The 19,560-nt window shown below is 41.2% G+C and overlaps 1 pseudogene; it reads right to left on the bottom strand.

Moving 5' to 3' along the window:
* Window positions 1-17,686: 17,686 nt before the first annotated feature.
* On the bottom strand, window positions 17,687-18,165 carry LOC143667603 (UPF0561 protein C2orf68 homolog pseudogene; annotated as a pseudogene).
* Between the last annotated feature and the right edge of the window lie 1,395 nt (window positions 18,166-19,560).

The following is a 19,560-nucleotide window of genomic DNA, read 5'->3' as shown; positions in this document are numbered from 1 at the left end:
TTATGCATATATTAATATCATGTATAAACTGAGGAATTATTTGGTCAAGTTCCTTCCAAACTCTTAGTAATTTTTTTGGTATGTGTGTTGACTATCCTAGAACTTAGTCAATTCTATGAGTCCACTTAATTTTCTTTTGTGTTCCTGTCTGGAGTAGTCTAGTTTTCAACTTATAAAACGATTTGTACCAATTTGTAATTGTGTATGTCTAAATATTCTGTCTTTTGTTACCCTGAACTCTTCTCTTGACTCACGACCTCAGCTCCTGCCCCAGAGGGCACTCCCCCCGCCCCCACCTCTTGGCGGTGGTGGTGGCACTCTCCTTTCTGCCTTTGCTGGCCAAAGTCACGCCGAGACGCCTCCTCCTCCAGCAAGTTGTTTACCACGCTACCAGCACCTCTCTGGCCGGTGGGAACCCACAGGTCCTCGCCCTATCAGATGGAGGCCTGCCCTGCTACCATGGGTAGCTCCAGCACAGACTGATAAAAATTAATCAATTTTTGTCATGGACGTATAGTACATAAAATCTGCCACTCTTAACTGTTTTTAAGTGTTCAAGTCACTGGCATTAATCACATTTTCAATGTTGCAATGTTGTGCAACCATCACCATCACCCTTTACCAAACTATTTTAATTACCCAAACAGAGACTCTGTACCCATGAAGCAATAGCTCCCCATTCTTTGCCCCCCTGGTCCCTGGTAACCGCTCAGCACTCCTACACCTTCCTCCAAAGAACTCCTGCCTTTTTAACTCTTTCAATTTAAACTCCCCTGTCCTTGATAAGGGTCACAAAACCAATTGGAAATCCTCATTTAGAATATGGGAGTACCTGTTACTTATTATTTTCTTCCTAGTTTTGGGGGATTTGGTAAGAAAAGATAAAAAGAGTCCATTTGGGGGTCAAAGTGTATGAGTTCACAGAACTAAAGATACAAATGGCCCTTAAACAAAAGAAAGATGCTCAAACTCATTTTTTTTGGCATGTTAAGTATTCATTTTATTTCATAGAGATTCTGTATAATTTCTGCTGCCACCTGCCTCCCACTCCCCTTTTTTCTTAATTTTTAAATTTCTTTTAGAATACCAAAAAACACCAAATGCAAACATTCTTAACTTTTGATCATTCCATTCTACATATATGATCAGTAATTCACAATATCGTCACATAGTTGCATATTCATCATCATGATTATTTCTTAGAACATTTACATCAATTCAGAAAAAGAAATAAAAAGAAAACAGAAAAAAATTCGTACATACCATACCGCTTACCCCTCCCTTTCATTGATCACTAGCATTACAATCTAAATTTATTTTAACATTTGCTCTCCCTATTATTTATTTTTATTCGCTATGTTTTACTCGTCTGTTGATAAGGTAGATAAAAGGAGCATCAGACACAAGTTTTTCACAATCACACAGTCACATTGTGAAAGCTATATCATTATACAGTCATCTTCAAGAAACATGGCTACTGGAACACAGCTCTACATTTTCAGGCAGTTCCCTCCAGCCTCTCCATTACATCTTGACTAACAAGGTGATATCTATTTAATGTGTAAGAATAAACTCCAGGATAACTTCTCGACTCTGGAATCTCTCAGCCATTGACACTTTATTTTGTCTCATTTCGCTCTTCCCCCTTTTGGTCGAGAAGGTTTTCTCAATCCCTTGATGCTGAGTCTCAACTCATTCTGGGATTTCTGTCCCACGTTGCCAGGAAGGTCCACACCCCTGGGAGTCATGTCCCACATAGACAGGGGGAGGGTGGTGAGTTTGCTTGTTGTGTTGGCTGGAGAGAGAGGCCACATCTGAGCAACAAAAGAGGTTCTCTTGGGGGTGACTCTTAGGCCTAATTTTAAGTAAGCTTGACCTATCCTTTGTGGGGTTAAGTTTCATATAAACAAACCCCAAGATTGGGGGCTCAGTCTATAGCTTTGGTTGTTTTTACTGCTTGGCTCAAACTCATTTTTAAGGAAAAGGCAAATCAGATGTCAGTTATCACCTATCAAATTGGGAGAAATCCAGAAGTTTGGCAACATAGTCTGTTACTGAGGCAATGGAGAAACAGGCCCTCTGATGGTGGTGGGAGTACAATATGGTACTACTTCTATGGAAGGGAATCTGCCAATATTTGCCATAATTCCAGGTGCCTTCGTCCTTTAGCTCAGCAATCCTATTTCTGATATCTATCCTATGGACCCACCTGCACATGTTCAAAATGACACAGTTAAGGTTATTAACTGTGACATTTTTTAATAATAAAAAATGCTTGGAAACAACCCAAATGCCCCTCTGGAGATTTGCTGCCACCTACATGATGGGCTATTACTTAGCTGTTAAAAAGAGGGATGAGAAAGAACTCTATGGACTGCTATGGAGAGATCTTTAAGGTATATTGTTTAATGAGAAAAGAAAAATGGAGGACAGCATATGCATATATTGTATGCTGTCCTTTCTGTGAGAAAGAGGGGGATGAACTTACATATTCATATTTTCATTAAGAAAACTGGAAAATAGCAATGAACTAATGAAAATGGTTACAAATGGGGCAAGACAGAATGGGATGGAGGTGGACAGGGTAAGAATGAGACCTTTCAGTGTTCACCTGTATATTTTGTTTTGATTTTTAACATGTAAGGATTCTGCTATTTAAAACCACAAAAACAAAATTTCATAGGAAAAAAAGTTTATTTAATATCCTATTATATACATGTGTTGAATCCAAATCTGATGGGTACGGCTTGGTTTCCTTCTCAATCTAAACCCAGGACACTTGAGTTTTAGATGAGATTGGCTTAACACTCTATTCAAAAATTAGGGGCGGGCCGCGGTGGCTCAGCGGGCAAAGTGCTTGCCTGCTATGCCGGAGGACCTCGGTTCGATTCCCGGCCCCAGCCCATGTAACAAAAACGGAGAAACAGAATACAATAAAACAAGAAAATGTTTAAAAATGTTTCCCTTTCTTCCTTCCTTCCTTCCTTCTATCCTTCCTTCCTTCTCTCTGTCTTTCCTTTAAAAAAAAAAAAAAAAAAAAAAATTAGCAGAAATTGGGTAGATGGAAACACTAGTGGTCAATGAGAGGGAGGAGTAAGGGGTATGGTATATATGAGTTTTTTCTTTTTTCTTTTTATTTCTTTTTCTGGAGTGATGCAAATGTTTTAAAAAATGATCATGGTGATGAGTACACAACTATGTGATGATATTGTGAGCCACTGATTGTATACCATATATAGAATGTATGTGTGTGAAGATTCATCAATAAAAATATTAAAAAAAAAACAATTAAAAATTAGTGGAGAGTCCGGTCCAGGGCTCTCTCTAAGATTTTTGAAAATTTCTTGATGGGGCAGAGGTAGACTATTACATTCCTGTGATCACTGTTAGCATGTAGTTTCTGCTTTTCTGAATCAGCCCACTTGATAGACCTTCTCAGCACCTGGCATAAGGTCCCTGTTCCATGTGCATTGACCCATCTTTGGAACTAAGCTCCTTTTCATGATTTCTACTCAAAATCTTACTAAGGACTTTTAAGATAATGATAATGATTACAAGGCATTTGTTTCCTATTGCTGCTGTAACAAATGACTACAGACCTGATGGCTTAGAATCACATAGCTCTAGAGGTCAGAAGTCTGACATGGGTCTCACTGGACTGAAATCTAGGTGTCAGCATGCCTTCCAGCTGCCCCAGGGAGACTCTGTTTCTTTGCCTTTTCCAGCTTCGAGAGATGGCTGGCATGCCAAATCCAGCAGGGTGGCATCTTCAAATCTCTCTCTGACTCTGACACTCCTGCTTCCCTCTTTCACTATAAGGAAACTTATGATTGTTTTAGGCCTACCTGGATAATCCAGGATACTGTCCCCCTTCTCAGGATCCTTAATCACATCTGTAAATTTCTTCTGCCATGTAAAGTGACAGGCTCCCAGGTTCTGGGGATTAGGATGTGGAAATCTTTGGTGGGGGGCATTATTCTGCCTACTGTGGAAAGCATTATAAGTCAAATATAGAAACAATTTAAAAGTGAATATTTGATATCCCTATTCTTCAGAGTTCTCTCACCCCTTTGTTCCCCTCCTACCCTCATTCTTCGTTTATCACACCCTCTAAATTCCTAAAATGCAAAACAATTTTTCTATGTCTTACTGTTTTTATACTTCATGCCATAAAGGTCTGCCTTTACCCAAGTAGTTGATCAAAGTATTTTTTAATGTAGTTTTATTGATATATATTCATACCCCATATAATCCATCCAAAGTATACACTCAGTGGTTTATAGTATCATCACATAATTGTGCATTCATCACCATGATCATTTTTAGAACATTTGCATTATTTCTGAAAAGAAAAAAAAAGATGAAAGAAAACCCCACACAACCATATCTTTTACCCTACCCTCTTTTTGAACACTAGTCTTGCACTCTACTCAATTTTAAGGCTGATTATAGATGTAGGTTGTAATACAGTGGAGTATTATCAGAGCTAGATATATAAATATCACTGGAACAGAACCAAATATCTAGAAGTAGATTCATACAAATATGGGCAACCAACTTTCTTTGCAATATAGTTTTTACAATTATCATCAAAGTCCAGGCCTACTGGATCAAAGTTCAACAACTTCAGGTATTTCCTTCTGGCTATTCTAAAACCTAGACACTAAAAGGAAGTATCTCTATAATGAGTCAGTAGTCACAGCTATGTGTTAAATCCTAATCTCTCGGTTACACCTCCTCCCTCTCATTTGATCATTCTTAGGGATATCTGGGCAATGACCATTTTAACTTATTCGTGCTGGAAACGGGTGTTGACCTTATGGGGTAAAGGAATGAACCCGGTTGATGTTCTTGGAGAGACTGGTGCCTCTGGGTTTCAGGGTTTATCTGACTTAGGACTGATCTGGAGGCCTCAGGTTTCTGAAAAAATAAACCTTCTAAGAAAAACTTTTATAGAGATTTAGATAGAGCCCAGGGGATTCTTTAGGGTGTCCAGGGATATTGTTGGTTGGGGCTTGGCATGCTGTGGTAGTTTGAAATATCTAGCTGAGCTTGCATAAGAATAACCTCCAGAATGACCTCTTGATTCTATTTGAAATCTCTTAGGCACTGAAACTTTATTTCATTCCGAATCCACCCCCTTCTCCCTTTGGTCATTCTAAATCCCATGATGCCAGGACCAGGCTCATCCCTGGGAGTCATGTCCCACATAAGAGGGAGGGTAGTGAGTTTATTTGCAGAGTTGGCTTAAAGAGAGAGACCACATCTGAACAACAAAAGAGGCTCTTTGGGTGACTCAGGCATAATTGCAAAGAGGCTGTGCCGGTTTGAAAGGATGTATGTCCCCTAGAAAAGCCACGTTTTAATCTTAATCCCATTTTGTAAAGGCAGCCATTTCTTCTAATCCCTGTTCAGTACCGTATGTTTGTTCTCCCTGGAGATGTGACTCAGTCAAGAGTGGTTGTTAAGCTGGATTAGGTGGAGGCGTGTCTCCACCCATTCGGGTGGGTCTTGGTTAGTTTACTGGAATCCTATAAAAGAGGAAACATTTTGGAGATATTTCTGAGAGAGCAGAGAATGACATAGCCACCAGAAGCAGAGCGTCTACCATCCGGCGACCTTGGGAGGTGAAGAAGGAAAATGCCTCCTGGGATGCTTCATGAAAGGAAGACAAAGCTAACAGATGATGCTGTGTTTGCCACATGCCTTTCCAAATGAGAGGGAAACCCTGACCCTGTTCACCATGTGCCTTCTCACTTGAGAGAGAGACCCTGAACTTCATCGGCCTACTTAAACCAAGGTATCTTTCTCTGGATGCCTTAGATTGGACATTTCTATAGACTTATTTTCTTTGGGACATTTTCCTGGCCTTAGAACTGTAAACTAGCAACTTATTAAATCCCCCTCTTAAAAGCCCTTCTGTTATCTGTTATATTGCATTCTGGCAGCTAGAAAACTAGAACAGAGCCCTAGCTTTGTCTTTACAGAAATATGTTTCATAAGGGCAAGATTCAAGATCTTGGGCTTGGCTTATTAAATTGGGAGTCCCTAATGCTTGAGAGGGTATCAGGAATTCCCCATATGGGGAAGTTTATTAGTTCAACATTTTCCCCCAGTCCCTCAAGGGGACTTGGCAAAAATCCTCAACCAAATACTTGCAAATCAAATCTGGCAGCACATCAAAGTATTTTTTAAACAAAAATAATTTCTTCTGTAAAAATTCTGTTGCCAGCTGTTAATATATTTTCAACCTTTCAAAAATGTTCCAAAGTTTCTGAATTATTGAGGGCATTTTTTCTTGTTGCACAATGCTGATTCAGATTTCTTAAAACTTGTTTTTGCGGATCTTTGATAATGGGATTTGAGGAGACAGGAAGGGAACACCGGCTCAGGTTCAATCTAGAAGGTGAAATAGTTGTAGGAGATTTGAGAGCAAAGACATATGCTTACAGTCAAACATCTGTGGGCTAACGGATCACCACAAACTTAATGGATTAAAACAGCACATAATTATCCTAGAGTTTCTGTGGTCAGGCATCCAGACATGATCTAACTGGTCCTCTGCTCAGAGTCTCACAAATTTGCAAACAAGGTTTCGGCTGGGCTTTATTTTTATCTGGAGACTTGACTGGGGAAGAATTCTTCTAATCTCCTTCAGGTTACTGGCAGAATTCATTTTTTTTCATGCAAGAATTTATTTATATTTGTAGTGTTATTCAGTGGGATACATAGGTCTATACAACCCCTTTCAATCATGTTCACCTTCAATATGGTAATAGTACTTATAGACCCACTAGAGAACTGCCTTCACTTCTATATATTCCCTTACATTTGAGTTCAACCTCATTAGCTAACTGTTTACCCATCTCTAGCTTCTATGTATTTCTAAGTCCCCTATATTTTGTATTATAAGCCTCTGATTTTAAGAATTCATTTCTTTTAATACATGATCTCATTCCATTCTTAAAACAATCCTTTGAGAGCAGCTGCTCTTACTATAACCATTTTATGGATGAGGAAACAGTCTCAGAAAAGTTAATTGTCCAAAGTGTGTGAAGAGGCTGGAACTCTTAGGTTCAACACAATGCTATCTTCTGACTAAAGAAGGGCAGAGACTAGAAAGAAGCCATCAGAGGTCAGCAGGCGGGCAGTGCAACTTTCACAGTAGAAAAGGAAGACGGTGATCTGGCCAGAGAAGGTAAATGTCCACACTGCCTGTAGCCTCATAAGGCAGATGGCACATGGGGCTGTCAGACTTGAAGTCTCCAACATAAACCCCACCAACTTTCCAACATAAATCCCACCAACTTTCTGACTCTGACTTGGCTTCATGTGTTCGTGAACATTCTTAACAGATTTCTTGCAGAAACTTAATATATAGTCATCTGGTCTGAATGTCAGTCTGCGTTTAGTACATCCAAGCTAGCTTCCTGAATTAGTTGTTCAGAGGACAGAATTATCTTTGTCTAGCCTGTCTCAAGGAAGGCTGCACTTTAGAGGTCATCCTTAATCTAGATTATGGAGAATAAATAGGATGACACCAAAAGGGGAAGGCCATTTTCAACTCCTTTAATGACCTCCACTTCCTCATCCAACCTGCACCAAACCTTATCAATTTTACTTTTGCAACCTTGGTCTTTCTCTCTTTAGCATCACATTCCTTCCCTTCTACCACTGAAAAGGGAAGAACGATCTTCCTAAACACAAACATGTCCACTTATAAACTTAAAATATCCTCTTGAACACTTGTGCATGAATGCTCACAGCAGCATTATTCATTGTAGCAACAACGTGGGAACGGATGTCTATCAACTGATGAATAAACACAATGTAGTATAATCCATACAAAATTATTGAGCCATAAAAAGGAACCAAGTACTGATACAAGTTACAGGGATGAACTTTCAAAACACTATACTAAGTGAAAGCAGCCAGACACAAGTTTATATGAAATGTCCAACATAGGCAAATTTATAGAGACAGAAAGTAGACTAGTAATTGCCATGGCTGGAGTAATGGGGGGGATGCGGAGTGACTGCTAATGGGTGCAGAATTTCTTTTTGAGTGATAAATGTGTCCTAGAACTAGATAGTGGTGATGGTTGCACAACTCTGTAAATATATTAAAAACCACTGAATTGTACACTTTAAAAGGGTGAATTCTGTGGAATGTGAAAAATATCTTAATAAGGCTGTCATATATGCAAACAAAACAAAGCTTAAAATAGTTCCTCACTTCCTCCTAATTCTGTGGTTCTCAAACTTCAGCAAGCAACAGATTCAACCAGAGTTTGTGTTAAAACCACTGCCTGAGTTTCAGATTCAGTTGGTCTGGGGTAGAGCTGAGAATTTGCTTTACTTACAAGTTCCCAGATGGTGCTGATGTTGCCTGTCAGAGACCATACTTTGGCAGAGACCATACTTTGAAAACCACTCTCCTAGATAAAAGCTCTTTAATCTGGCATAGAAACATTTCAGGGGCTGTATCACCCAGATCGTAATCACTCTTAAAAGAACAACCCAAAGGTAATCATCTGTGAACATTCCTTCAATCTATTCCTTGGCATTTCGTACTTACTTTCGTCAGAATGCCCAACAGTATTGCAATTCGTTTGATTTTTTGTGTGTATTTCCCACTGAGACCCATTGGTGCAAGCTAGAATCACCTGGGGAGCTTTTAAATTACACCCATGTCCAGGCTCCACCCCTAGAGATTTTGACTTAATTTAACAGGTGCTTTTCTGAGTATGGAAACTACTGCCATGGATTATGATACCCATAAAGGCAGCATCTTTGTCTTATCCATTTTTTTTTTACCCCAATATCCAGTACAGGGTTTGACACTCACTCAGTGTTTGCTGGATGGAGAAGGGACTTTGGTTTTGTCCCTTGTCATAATGGGCCAAATCTTCTGATTAGTTATGGGGCCACAGTAGAGGACATCTACAAGCGTTCCCCATCTCCAGTTGCTTCTAGGAGCCCGTTGTAACGTGCATCTTTCCAGTTATTTTTTTCTCCTGTTGCAGCTCCTATTTGTGCGTGTCTATTGCCTAAAGAACTCATGGATTCCTCACTGCTGTCCGTGGCTGTCAGCTGCACAGCAAAGCCCCTGCACAGCATCAGGGCACTGAGCTCATCTGTTATTCACCAATTCTGTTCATCTCGGTGACATCCCAGCCCACAGTGTTCATCCCAGGACAACTCAGTTCCCCTCTGGGAACTGAACCTATCCCAAGTCCATGGGCTTGTTCTTCACTGCAAGGTATGGGTGCCCTCAAGATGGGGGGAATCACTTGTGGCATGAGAGCTATAGTCTTCCTATTCCCCAAACACGACTCACTTCCTAGCCCTGTGCACACTCTCTGTACTGCCAAGTCGTTGGCTTTGGGAACCCTTGGGTTGGGGAGGATATTTGGTTCTCCAGCTCTGGTCCCCAGAGCTCTCACCACCTTCTGGAAGACTTGGATCTGCCAAACCCAACAGGACTCAGAATGACCACCTCCAGGGCACTGGGGTGGAGCTAACCATTTTTGGGCCAGACCCGGGGCTCCCCCAAGTTTGCCAGATGCAGACTTTTGTGGGCCAACTTCACAGATTCTTTATCCTGCTAACCCAAAGGCTAGCAATGGTGGCACATGCCCATGGACCTGGAGAAATGGGGGCCCTTTTCCTCCGGTAGGTCTCTGTGGCTCATTCAGGTGAATGCACTCTGGGGAAGATCCAGTTGTCTTCCTGAAACCTTTGGGCCATGGGCATTTCTACTCCCTGCAGCCGTGGAGCCTCCTCCTAGAGAAAATAGAATTACATTTTAGACTTTTGCTATAAAGTCAGGTAGCCCTGTCAGAAAGACCCAAGATATACTGTGGTAGTTGAAGTTTATAATTTATTTCCTGTGATTGTATGTAATAGTCAGCTTTTTGCTGACTATGAACTGGAGGCTACCTTCAGGTTCTAGAGGCCACCTCTAGTTCCTAGCAGCCATCTGCAGTTGTTTTCCACGTGGGATTTTTCAACATGATTACTTAATTCATCAAGCCAGCAGGACAATCTCTGACCTCAGGGCCTTACACCTGATTGAGTCAGGGCCACTCAGTATAATCTCCCTTTTAATGAACTCAAAATCAACAAATTAGGGACCTCCATTACATCTTTAAAATCTCCTCACCTTTGACATATTCTGTTGGTTTTACAAGGAAGTCATAGATCCACTCACACTCAAGGGGATGGGATAAACATGTTGTGAATACCAGGGGCAGGGATCCTGAGTACTGTCTCAGAATTCTGCCCACCACATGTCATTTAAGAAAAAAAGACCTGCTTCTGGAGGGAAGGAGACAATCTGCCTTTCCTAGAGGACAATGTTCCTGAACAGCCTCGGGGACCTGACTGTGTATGTTGGAGGCTGACTGTGTGTGTTAGAGCTGACTGTGTGTTTTGGAGGTGGACTGTGTGTGTTGGAGCTGACTGTGAACGTTAGAGGCTGACAGTGTTCCTTGGAAGGCTGACTGTGTGTTTAAAGGCTGGCAGTGTGCCCTGGAGGCTGACTGTGCGTTGGAGGGTGATTGTGCACATTGGAGGCTGACTGTGTGCGTTGGACGCTTCCTGTGTGTCTGTGGGAGGGAGGCTCACTGTGTGTGTGTTGGAGGTGAACTGTGTGTTAGAAGCTGGCTGTTTATTTGGCACTTGACGCCTGTGACCGTGGTCCGTATTGATCAATTTGCGCACTTAACTTCCTAAGGCCGACCAGCCAGGTCATTGCCCTCAGCCCCTGCCTGCGATTGTGTTCCCAGCTGGCCCTTCCTTGTCCACGTGGCTTGTTTGTGTAGATCAGTCAGGTCATTGCCCTCAATCCCAGGAGGATATGGTCTGCTCATTAGCCTGTGTTTTGGGGAACTCAGTGATTAAGTTTCCAAATTTTAATTTGTTTTAGCTATATGACTGGTGCTTTGCATATTTGCTTACTTGGTTAACCACCATGCTGCCTTCTGGTAAACTGAAAGGAAAAGAAATTGCTCAATGAGCAACAGGAAAGGCAGCTTATTTTGAGAAGTTACTTTCCAAGTGAAATGAGAGACTGAGTCTTGAGTCCAAAGGAAAGGATGCCCAGCTGGACTTTCCAGTGTCTCCCAAATGAGAAACTTCCCAATTCCCTGAAACCAGTAAATCCCCAATCTAATTCCAAGACGACACTTCCGGAACCCCATTCTGAGGGGAGTGATCGGGCACAATAGTCATTTATGTCTGTTTTTATATGATTTATACTGAATGCTGATAGTGAAAGGAAACTTTTTTTTTTATCATCCATAACACAGGGGGGTGGGATTTGATGCACAGCAAAAGAAATCATAACTCAAGTTAGTCTGAATTCTACGACAGTTTGGAAATGCCCCAAACTCAATGTTTATACCCCACTTTTGTAAGGACAGTGTGTAAACTATTTCTTATTATTCCCAGGAATAGGTTTGCTGAGTCATCACAGTTTTAATGCATTTTTAACAACTAGGTTCCTGGATGTTATTGTCCAGCTGGCTTGTGGTTGCTCTGGGCCCACCCCCAGAGCCTGCCCTTTACCTGAAGAATACACTGCTGCCATTTCTCCCTGCATCTGCTGCCCTGAAATGAGGCAGCCAGGTTTTACTCTTTGGATAGCGTTATCTCTTCCGAGTTGCCAGCCTACAAAGAGTGACAGGAACAGTGGCAGCTGGGGAGGAGAAGACCAGGCTGAACGAGGTGGAGGAACACCTCTGGCAAAGCAGGATGTGCTAGCGTGTTCTCTGTTCTCTAGGCTTGAGATCCACTGTGCGGGTCTCCACGCCAGGCATGGCCTTTGCCGGGTGCCTGACACAAATCTTTAAGTGCCTGCAGATGAGTCTTTGTCCTTCTTAGTAATGGATATAGAATTGTGTTGTTTATATTCCTTACTGTAATTGTTCTGCCTATGTCAGTGTCAGGCACCCCCACCCCCGAGCTAACTGCAATTCCCTTGAGACCAGGAACTTACAAAGTTCCCCGGCGTGTCCGGCACGCTATGAGCCTCCGTTCAACGGTCTTTATTATTATTGTTGTTATAGACCTTGTTGACTTTTGCCGCAGTAGATTCTTGGCTCATTCTAACTGCAAAATTTCTTCTTTGCCAATCCATATCTATCTCTGCCATCATCATCCTCGATCTATCCTGCTGTCTTGCACCTACTGCCTCCCAGCTGGTCTCTTTGCTTCTGTGTGCCCCTCTCACTTACTCAGTGGCCTTCCAGTCCACTTAAAGTCCAAACCCTTTCAGAGGCTAGATGGCCCTGTATCATCTGGTCCTGGGGAAGCTGTCCAAACTGAGCTCATTGCTCTCCCTCTATTTTACAGCCATAAAGATAGTATCTTATAAATGGACTCCTTTACACACACTTTTGAAAAATTATAATTTAAGTGTAACTTAAAAATTCAAGCTGTACAAAATGTGGATAGAGGAAAGTAGACGGTAGCTAAGACTCACCCACTTCTAGTCCTTACAAATACAAACTTGGCCATTTTCTTTTTTTGTTATATCCATCTACTAATTCTCAAAGCCTTTTCTTCTGCGATTTTCTTGCACATAATATATCTTGCCAAATCATCACCAGATATTCCTGCCATTCTTTGTCTTGTTTTTTTATCTTTCTATTTTGACGTAATTATAAATTCACAAGAACTTGCAAAAAAACGTACAGGGAGTTCCCTTCACGCAGACTCATCCAATAGTAACATCTTAAGTTACTATAGTACAATATCAAAACCAAGACAATGATATGGATGCAATTTATTTAGATTTCACCAGTTTTATATGCACTCATTTGTGTGTGTGTGTGTGTGTGTATAGTTCTATGCAATTTTGTGGAGTGTAGATTCATGTAATTAGCACAACTGTCAAGATGGAGAACTGTCCCATCATCATGATGCTCCCTTCTATTTTTTTTGGTTGTGCTAACATACATACAATATGAAATTTCCAGTGTAACTACCTCCAACCATACAACCCAGTGGCATTAATTACATTTGCAATGTTGTGCTACCATTACTCCCGTGCATCACCATAACTTTTCCATCACCCCACGCAGAAACTCTGCACCCATTAAGCATTAAGCTCCCTATTCCCCCTAAACTACATTTCCGGAAAAAAATCTACTTTCTATCTTTATGAATTTGCATATTCTATTTATTTCACAAAAGTGAAATTATACAATATCTGTCCTTTCGTGTCTGACTTATTTCACTCAGCATGATATTTTCAAGTTTCCTCTAGGCTTCAGCATGTATCAGAACATCATTCCTTTTTTCAGCTGAATAATATCCCATTGTATGTATATAACATATCTTGTTTACCCATTCATCTGCTGATGGACATTTGGGCTGCTTCCAACTTTAGCTATTGTGAGTAATGCTGCTAAGAATGTTTGTGTACAAATATCTGTTCATGTCCCTGCTTTGAATTCTTTGGTGTATCTCCCTAGAGCTGGGATTGCTGGGTCATATAGTAGTTCTGTTTAACTTTTTGAGGAACTGCCAAACTCTTTTCCACAGTGGCTCATCATTTTACATTACCATCAACAATGTACGAGGGGTCCTATTTGCCACAGCTTGCCCGACACTTGTTATTTTCTGTTTTAAAAATAGACATTCTAGTAGGTGTGAAGTGGTATCTTGTTGTGGTTTTGGCAGTCTTTCCCTTTCAACCTACTCATGTCTTTGAATTTAAGGTGAATCTCTTTTAATAAGTATACAGTTAGGTCATGGTTTTTAATACATTCTGCCAATCTCTGCCTTTTGATCAGAGAGTTTAACTCATTTACATTACAAGGAACTATTGATATTATAGGGCACACTTTTGCCACATTTGGTTTTTATATGTCTTATAGCATTTTTGTCCGTCAATTTTTCTATTACTCCCTATTTTTGTAGGTAATTGATCTTTTATAGTGATTCCTTTAAAATTCATTTTTATTTCCTTCTGTTCATATATTTTCAAATATTCTTTGTGGTTACCATGGGGCTTAAATTTAACATCCCAAACCTATAACAATCTTACCTGGTTTGATACCAACTTAACTTCAGTAGCATATACAAACTATGTACCTATACCCCTCTGTCCTCTCCATCTTTATGTTGTTCTTGTGACAAATGACATATTTAAATTTCATGAGGTCAAAACCATAGATTTATTATTACTTTTTATGCATTTGCCTTTTAGAGCCTGTAGGAAGTAAAATGTAGAGTTATAACCCCAAAATGCAATAGTATTGATATTTATATTTACTCATTTCATTCCCTCTCCCAGAGATCTTTATTTCTTCATGTGGCTTTGATCTACTGTCTAGTGTCCTTTCCTTTCAACCTGAAATCCTCCCTTTATCATTTCTGGTAGGGCTGATTTAGGGGTGATGGACTCTCAGCTTTTTTTTTTTTTTTTTTTTTTTTCTAACCTGGGACTGTTTTAATCTCTCCATCACTTTTGAAAGACAATTTTACAAGATACAGGGTTCTTGGTTGGCAATTCTTTTTTCTTTCAGCACCTTGAATATGTCATCCCAGTGCCTCCTTGCCGCCATAGTTTCTGGTGAGAAATTGGCATTTAATCTTATTGAGGCTATAGCATTCTATAGGAAAGCCCTATGAGTGGCCTGGACATGCAGGGCACATTCTTAGACATTAAAGCTGCAAGGAACGTGCTGGTTCAGTTTTTTATACTGTCACCAGACAGATCTGCACAGACACACTTGCTCCCAGTATGTGCATGAGGGTTATTCTGCTCGCTCTGGAACCAACTCCAGGGGCCCGTGCTGGGAGCATGAGCTGGCATCGCAAGGGGCTGGGAAGGGGGTTGGGAAGGACCAACAAAGTTTTCCTTGTTGCCATTTGTATATTGCCTTTTTCTCAATTTGGCACTGGCCTTGTTACTGTGACCCTTTAACCATTTTCTGGAGCTCAGAGAAAGATGGTTCTGCCAGGTTTTGCTTGTTGTTTAAAGCTTCTGTGGGATGGTAAGCCTGGGGCATCTCACTTTGCCAACTTGGTGACGAGCTCTGTGTTCTTTTATTTTTTTTCCTAATTTTTTTTTTTTTTTAACATAGGCAGGCACCGGGAATCGAACCCGGTCCTCTGGCATGGCAGGCAAGCATTCTTGCCTGCTGAGCCACCGTGGCCCGCCCTTTTCCTAATTTTTTAAAAAAATTACAACAGACAAACACAAACATTCTTAACTTATGATCATTCCATTCTACATATATAATGAGTAATTTATAATATCATCACATAGTTGCATATTCATCATCATGATCATTTCTTAGAACATTTGCACTAATTCAGAGAAAGAAATATAAAGAAAGCAGAAAAATATTCATACATACCATGCCCCTTACCCCTCCCTTTCATTGATTACTAGCATTTCAATATAAATTTATTTTGACATTGTCCTCCTATTACTCATTTTTATTCCATATGTTTTACTCGTCTGTTGATAAGGTAGATAAAAGGAGCATCAGACACAAGGTTTTCAAAATCATACAGTCACATTGTGAAAGCTGTATCATTATACAATCATCTTCAAAAGACATGGCTACTGGAACACAGCTCTACATTTTCAGGTACTTCCCTCCAGCCTCTCCATTACATCCTGACTAACAAGGTGAAATCTATTCAATGAACAAGGATAACCTCCAGGATAACGTCTTGACTCTGTTTGGAATCTCTCAGCCATTGACACTTTATTTTGTCTCATTTTGCTCTTCCCCTTTTGGTTGAGAAGGTTTTCTCAATTCCTTGATGCTGAGTCTCAATTCATTCTAAGATTTCTGTCCCACATTGCCAGGAAGGCTCACACCCCTGGGAGTCATGTCCCACGTAGACAGGGGGAGGGCAGTGAGTTTACTTGTTGTGTTGACTGGAGAGAGAGGCCATATCTGAGCAACAAAAGAGGTTTTCTTGGCAGTGACTCTTAGGCCTAATTTTAAGTACAGCCCTCTGTTTTTGACTCTACTGATTTGGAATAGCATTTCCATGTTGCTGAGCTGGGACAGAGGAGGGAGGATGTGGGTCTTGGTTGAAATACCACAAACTCTTACTGTTCTGAATTTTTATAAATTTTTTTTTTTTGCATGGGCAGGCACCGGGAATCGAACCCAGGTCTCCAGCACAGCAGGTGAGAACTCTACCTGCTGAGCCACTGTGGCCCGCCCTTTATAGATTTTCTTGAATAAATGTTTCTTTATCTGCTGTGTGACCTTAGGACCATTTCCAGGGAATTTAAATTAAAAAAAATTTTTTTTCAACCATTTTGCTAGAGAGCAGATGCATAGAGCTACTTAGATTGTCATACTGGAAGGTAGGACTCCCCTTTTTATTATTATTATTATTTTGGGTGCATGGTCTGGGAATTGAACCTGGGTCTCCCACATGGAAGGTGGGCATTCTAACCACTGAACTACCCGTGCACCCCCACATTATTATTATTATTATTTTTATTCCTGAGGATCTTTATTCTAAGGCTCTCAGTTTATATACTTAGGAAGTAGGAACTGAGAAAGCACGGAGCAGGAGATGGGGCAGAGGACGGAGGCTTGTTTTCACTTCCTTTGGGACACTGGTCTGGACTTTTTGCAATTAGAGCTCCAAACAGGCAATTTATTGCATAAGTTGAGTTTCCTTTTGTATGTATGTTCAAAGATTGCTAAACCACATTTGGAGAGTCAGTTTCAAGCTTGTTTTGTTAATACCCCTTTACTCTGAGTAGAGGAGAGTCGATTCCCAACTAGGGATAAGGTTAAAAGCTAGAATTCTGCAGCCCTAACTGAGGCAGTTTTCCTGCAAGAGATCCTTGCAATTCAGCTCTGGCATCTTCTTTCAAAGTCTCCTATGTAGACAGCACAAGGCAGTGGGGCATGTGAGAAACTTGCAAAAGCCATGGAAGGAGAGAGAGCCTGCAAGTAGGCCTCGAACACGAAGGATCTCCCACTTTACCAGCAACAGTTACCTGGAGAGCGCGTGAGTAGGTAGATTCTCAGAACTCCCTATGTGCAAAACCCTGAGTGGCTCCAAGTGCAACAACAACTCTGATAAGGTTCCTGTACGATTGGTGTCCTGAGGGCAGTCACAGGAGGGTGTGTATTCATTATGAGGGTAGGGGGTGGAAGGAGAACTGATGGAATCTACCTGAGGCACTACAACAGGACGAAGGAAATAACAAAGAAATAGAGCTGAGAAAAAGAGCTAGGAAAACATGACACTGGATGGAAGTGAGCAGGAACATGCACAAAAATGAAACCATAAAATAATGTGGCTCATGGAGCTGGGGGGTAGGAGCAGTGGCCATGTGTCCCATAGCATAAGACCTCAGTGAGAAAGCTTCATAACCCCAGCTCTGCCTGGAGTCTCTCCTTCTAAAACACCAAGCTAGCAGAACAGAGTTCTTGAAAAATTCCAGAATATTAGGCTGGTCAAATGGGCCAACATACAGGAAAGAATGGCTGCAAGGAAGGTGGCTAGGTGTAGTCCTGCAACACCCTTCTCCTGTGGATGCAGCAGTTCTGGGGTTGGGTGGGGTGGTGGGTTTCAAGGTCAGCATAGACTAGTTCTGGCACATCCAAACTAGGAATGAGCTCCCTGGGCAGAATTACTTTGAGTGCTGTAGAGAATCCAGCTTGGAGAGAATGTGTTCAACCTGGTCAGTGACGGCTCTGGCGCTTTGTAATCTCCTCCTTGATGTGCAACTTGAGGGCCTCTGGCATGGGTGGCTCCAGAGGCCTGTGGGCTGACCCCTCACTCACCTCTTCTGGGTCATCATCCTGAAACATGATAACAGATGTGACCTCCCTGCTGTTGGCCTCATATTCTAAGCGGAGGAGCTAATGCCCAGAAGGCTCCATCTCAGAGCCACCACGACTGCTGCTTTCACTGGACTCCTCTTCTGGGTTGCTTGGGCGGGTAGAGCCATCTCGGCGTCGCGGCAGGTACACCTGCAGGTCGGGCTGTGCTGCCTCCTCACCTTCTCCTTGGCTGTCTGCTCCCCCTTCTTGTCGTAGCCATCCCGGGCGAGCTGGTTCCATCCGATGAGGCCTACAAAGCCGAAGCTGTGGCTCATGTCCAGCTGCCCACTGAGCTTGCAGCAGAGCCCTGGCGCTCCCCCCTCCCCCCAGGACCTCATCCACCTGGAGCCCCGCGCGGCCACCCATAGTCTCCTCAACGGCCCCAATGCCGCCCCCACCCCATATTATTTTTTAAAATACATTCTTATTGAAGTATAACCTACATGAAAAATGCACAAATTAGAATTGATCAACCTGCTAAATATTCCCAGTGAACACATTCATGTAACTCTCACGTAGATAAACAAGCAGAACACCTTCCACCTTCCAGAAGCACCCCCTGTGAACATCCTCACTATTTCTTCTTTCTCCCCAAAGAGAACCACTATCCACTTTTATGTCCATCAATGAATTGTTCTTGTTTTTGAACTTAATATCAATGCAATGATACCATTTGCATTGTTTTGTCTCCGACTTTCACTCAGTGGTACTTTTTTGAGATTTATTCAGCTGTTGTGTGCATCATGGTTCATTCATTTTCGATTTTGTACATTATGACGTAGAATGAGTATCCTACACTGCATTCACCTAGGCTTCTATTGGACATGTGGGTGGTATCTCATTCTGGTGTTAATTTGTGCTTCTCAGATGACTGGTGATGTTGAACACTTATTGGCAATTGGCAATTATTCTTATTGGCAATTGAGATATCCTCATTGTGGAGAATCTTTTAAGGATCTTTCTTATTTTTCTCTTGGGTTGCCTGTTTTATTATTATTAGTTTGCAAGAGCTCTGGGTATAGTTCTTTTTTCAGCTATATTGCAAATATTTTCTCTCACCGCCTTTTTCTCACTCTTAAAAGTGCCACCACTGAACCTAAGTTTTAAATTTTAATGTAATACAATTGATTAGGTATTTCCCTTCGTGGTTAATGCATTTTGTGCCCTGTTTAAGAAAACTTTGTCTGCCACAAAACCATGAAATTATTCTCCAGTGTTATCTTTCAGAGACTTTCTTCTTTAATTTCTCATAAATGGACCTACGATAACATAATTGATTTTTGTATACTGTTTGAGACAAGACTAAAGACTCTTTTTCCCCCAGTAACGGTCCCAGCACCACGTATTGAAAGTCCATCCTTTCCCGTTGCTCTGTAACGTTATTTATATCATCAATCAAGGGATTGTGTGTGGGTATGCATATATATATTCTTCTGCCAGTACTGTACTTTCTTAATCACTGTAGCTTTATGTTTTTGTATCTAGTAATGGAAATTTTTCAAATATATTCCTCCTAGATATTTCTTTTGACTTTTAGCATTTCTTTATGCTTTTCAGAATCAGTGTATTAATTTACACACAGACACACACAAATTCTGCTGCAATTTTTATTAGTTTTTGTATTGCTCTTTAGATCGTTTGGGGAAGTATTAACAGTTTTTCAATGTTGAGTCTCCTAATGCATTGGCATGGGGTCTCTATCAAGTCATCTACATCTTTATTTTTCATAGTGA

This window comes from Tamandua tetradactyla, chromosome 2 (assembly GCF_023851605.1).
Source record: "Tamandua tetradactyla isolate mTamTet1 chromosome 2, mTamTet1.pri, whole genome shotgun sequence".
Taxonomy (NCBI): Eukaryota; Metazoa; Chordata; class Mammalia; order Pilosa; family Myrmecophagidae; genus Tamandua; species Tamandua tetradactyla.
Note: the sequence above shows the minus strand (reverse complement) of the source record. Positions and strands in the feature narration are given on the sequence as shown.